A 4765-nucleotide genomic window follows, 5' to 3' on the forward strand; every position below is an offset into this window, starting at 1 on the left:
CCTACGCATGTATCACTTGAACAACTTGAAATGGCTCTTACTGATTTATAGAAGAAAGGAGTGGAGAGGGGACCTATTGTGCATTCTATATGGAAGGAAGATGGATAGGTAGGCTCCCATTGCTGAGAGGCCGGCCCATAGATGAGTTGTTCTGGGTCGATTGTATTGGAATACAATCCAGGTATGCTGACTCAACTCGAAAGGGGTCAGAATGTAAACAGTTTCTAAAAATGCTTGAGAGAGCACAATCAGAGGAAGATTAGTACTCTCTTATTTCAAACGGGAGTATTCTCCCTTTATAGACAAGTATCGAGCAGCATAGAGTCTAGATATGAGTGCTGGTCCTAACTAGAAGCTGGTACCAGGTAGCATGAAATATAGAATGATCAGCTGCTTGTCAAAGGTATAAGGGCTTATTTCCCTAAAAGGTATAAGCAGCCATCTATCTAGTGTAACCGTCTATCAAGTCTCATTTGAAATTCCGTTCTATCCCTTTCTGGCCGATCTGACCATTTGGATTATACGGCCGTCTATCTATTTTGGACTAAAGGAAAGATTTGTTTACACAGCCAATCTCCAAGGCTGATCTATCTTTCAGGTTCTGAAGCCTACTATCTAATATAGAATTTGAAAAGAATTCTTATGAGAAGGAAGTATTGGCCAAACTGCCCTTTCAGATTCATACAGTCATCTACTTTTATAACACTTGAAATGAAAGGTTTTCTTTCTGGGGAGGTTATTGATCTTATCCTCCTAGAAGGTGAAATCCATTATCCCCCTTTCACCTTTCTTATAATAGGGCAGAAGGATCTACTGTTGGAAATAATACTGAGAGGGGGGGTGAATAAGTATTATCAAGTTCTTTTAATAAATCTTCCTTATTTATTCTTTGAATTATTTTTGCATGTCAGTACCATAAAATAATGAGCATGAACAAAGAAAACAGATAGTCACACCAAAGAACACAAGATGTAAGGTGGAAACCCAATGTGCGTGAAAACCACCTGCTGCAATATGTCTCTATCTTCTTTCAAATTAGAAACTCCTTTTACAATGGTTTTGTACTGGTGCAGTCCTTTACCAGTACGCAGGCTGCAACCTGTAGAGAGCTACAACTCTCTCTCGTTTTCCAGTCTCTCCTGGAAGGGAGCTACAACCCCCTACTTCTTTTCTTTCAAGGACCACTTTTCATAAATTTTCAAACTCCGCACTGCGCCTTCTATGGCGCCTCCGCACTGCGCCTTCTGTGGCGCCTCTGTGGCGTCTCCGCACTGCGCCTTCTGTGGCGCCTCCGCACTGCGCCTTCTATGGCGTCTCCGCACTGCTCCTTCTATGGCGCCTCTGTGGCGTCTCCGCACTGCGCCTTCTGTGGCGCCTCCGCACTGCGCCTTCTGTGGCGCCTCCGCACTGCGCCTTCTGTGGCGTCTCCGCACTGCGCCTTCTGTGGCGCCTCCGCACTGCGCCTTCTGTGGCGCCTCCGCACTGCGCCTTCTGTGGCGTCTCCGCACTGCGCCTTCTGTGGCGCCTCCGCACTGCGCCTTCTGTGGTGCCTCCGCACTGCGCCTTCTGTGGCGCCTCTGTGGCGTCTCCGCACTACTCCTTCTGTGGCGCCTCTGTGGCGTCTCCGCACTGTGCCTTCTGTGGTGCCTCTATGGCGTCTCCGCACTGCGCCTTCTATGGCGCCTCCGCACTGCGCCTTCTGTGGTGCCTCCGCACTGCGCCTTCTGTGGCGCCTCCGCACTGCGCCTTCTGTGGCGCCTCCGCACTTCCGCAGCTGCAGCGCTCGAGAGATCACCCTTCACAGATTCGCTTTCAACTTCCCTTTCATAGATCAAACTTTTAAAACAATAACCCAATATTTCAGATCTTAAGATATTCGATTTGCAAGAATGAATTAGCCAAGTGATCTCCTTTGCTTTATATAGGCTTAGGCCTTTCACAATACCACGGGCCAAAACCATAGGATCAAAAAACTGTTGGACTAACTACCATGGACCAAAGGTAAGTTCTCCAACATATACGCATTTTTCCTCATAGGTTCAAATACCAAGGACTAACTACCATGGACCAAAGGTAAGTTCTCCAACATATACACGCTTTTCCTCATAGATTCAAATACCAAGGACTAACTACCATGGACCAAAGGTAAGTTCTCCAACATATACGCGCTTTTCCTCGTAGGTTCAAATACCAAGGACTAACTACCATGGACCAAAGGTAAGTTCTCCAACATATACGCGCTTTTCCTTGCATGAAAGTGCGTGAACTTTTTCTCTACATGAAATAAACTTTTCTCTGCATAAAAGTGCGTGAACTTTTCTCTACATGAAATAAACTTTTCTCTGCATATAAGTGCGTGAACTTTTCTCTACACTATAATTTATTATCTAAGATGAGTGGGTTGCCATCAAGTACAACATATGTATCATAATGCCAACAATCTCCCCCTTTGGACTTGATGGCAACAACAGCCAATCACTCTCCCCCTTTGACATCAAGGGCAAAGGGTTATGCTCCCCCTAAGAACATGCTCCCCTGACTATAAACCAGATCTGCAAAGAAGAACCATAATCCATGACCATGAAAGAGATAGAGACGTATTGCAGCAATATTCAGACCAGCATCCATGATCTCATTCTGTACTTCCTCCATAATGCCAACAATGCATGATATTCTCCCCCTGAACCTGTGCCATTCGATCTTTGACCAATCCGCAACCCAGCACATGTACGCATATACTTCAGATGAACCTTGCGTACAACCAACAATCAGAAGAGATTCAATAACAAGATGATGCATCAACAACCCCCAGATTTTGCCTGAGGTATTCAAAGGTCTCCCTAGGCAATGGTTTGGTGAGTATATCAGCAACCTGTTCCTTAGAAGGAACATACTCCAACTTGACCTTTTGTTCAAGCACTTGTTCCCAGAGAAAGTGATACTTAATTGGTATGTGCTTGGTTTTTGAATGCATGACTAGGTTCTTTGAAATGCTGATTGCACTTGTATTATCACATAAGATGGAGATGGGTGGTGTACAAGTGATTTGAAAATCCTGCAAGGTCTGCATCATCCAAAGGAGTTGAGTGCAGCAAGATGCAGCAGCAACATATTCTGCTTCAGCTGTAGACAAGGCAATCGAACTCTGTTTCTTGCTGAACCAAGATACTAATCTGGAACCCATAAAGAATGCACCACCACTTGTGCTTTTCCTGTCATCCACGCTTCCGGCCCAATCTGCATCTGTATAAGCATGAAGTGTGAGATCTGTATCTCTAGGATACCATAAGCCATAGTTTTGAGTCCCTTGAAGATATTTGAAGATTCTCTTTACTGCCTGAAGATGAGTTTCCTTTGGATTTGCCTGAAATCTTCCAACAATTCCCACTGCATGCATGATGTCTGGTCGGGTACCTGTGAAATAAAGTAGACTTCCAATCATAGATCTGTAAGTTGGTTGATGCACTGCTGCTGATTCATCATTTGCACTGAGGTTACATCCTGTGACCATGGGTGTACATACTGGTTTTGCTTCTTCCATACCATATTTCTTCAAAATCTGCTTGAGATACTTGGTTTGAGACAAGAAGATCCCTCCTTCATTTTGTTGGATTTGCAAACCAAGAAAATATGTCAGTTCTCCCAACAAGGACATTTCGAATTCTTTCTGCATCACCAAGGCAAAGCTTTGACTCATAGCTTCTTCATTGTTGCCAAAGATAATGTCATCTACATACACAACAAGTATCAAGCAATTTGTCATTTTCAACTTTTATATAAAGATTGCTGTCTGCTGATCCTTTTGAAAAACCTTGTTGATGAAGATATTTGTCCAAACGATAGTACCAAGCCCTTGGAGCTTGTTTGAGGCCATAGAGAGCCTTTTTCAATCTGCATACAAGATTTGGATCATTTCTAAGAATGAAACCATCTAGCTGCTCAATGTATACTTCGTCTTCCAAGTCTCCATTCAGAAAGGTTGATTTCACGTCCATTTGAAATACTTTGAAGTTTTGAAAGCTTGAGAGAGCAAGGAACATTCGGATGGCCTCAAGTCTTGCAACAGGAGCAAAAGTTTCTTCAAAATCTATTCCTTCTTGTTGCACATACCCTTTACAAACAAGTCTGGCCTTGTTTCTAATTACTTCTCCATTTTCATTCAATTTATTTTTGAAGACCCATTTTGTTCCTATAACATTCTTATCCTTTGGTCTAGGAACCAGCTCCCAAGTGTTGTTCTTTTCGATCTGCTCAAGTTCTTCATCCATTGCTTTGACCCAACATTCATCTTTGCATGCCTCTTTCACATTTTGTGGTTCAGTGGAAGAGAGTAATGCCAATTAGCTTGAAGCCTCTGCAATTGTTCTTCTTGTTTGTACACCTGCTTCTTTCTGTCCCAAAATCTGAGATTCTGGATGATTCTTCTGAACATATCTGGATGGAGTCTTCTCTTCTATCCTTATCTGCTCCTCTGGTTCTTGAGGTTATCTCTTCTTCATCATTCTGTCTTTGAGGATGGCCTTCATCTTCTTCGATATCTTCATGATTTACTTGCTAGGAATGTATCCCTTCTCATCAACCACTACATCAATGCTGTCAAACAATTCTTCAAGTCTTTTATTATAGCACTTGTATGTTGCTTTGCTGTGTGGAGAAAACCAAGAAGGATGCCTTCATCTGCTCTAGGTTCAAGTTTTCAGTTGCTCATCAGTATTTTTAATATAGCATTTGCTCCCAAAGATTTTAAATGCTTTACCGAAGGAGT

The sequence above is a fragment of the Pinus tabuliformis genome, chromosome 8 (genome assembly GCF_031772625.1).
Source record: "Pinus tabuliformis cultivar Carrire ecotype Pingquan chromosome 8, CPIR1, whole genome shotgun sequence".
NCBI lineage: Eukaryota > Viridiplantae > Streptophyta > Pinopsida > Pinales > Pinaceae > Pinus > Pinus tabuliformis.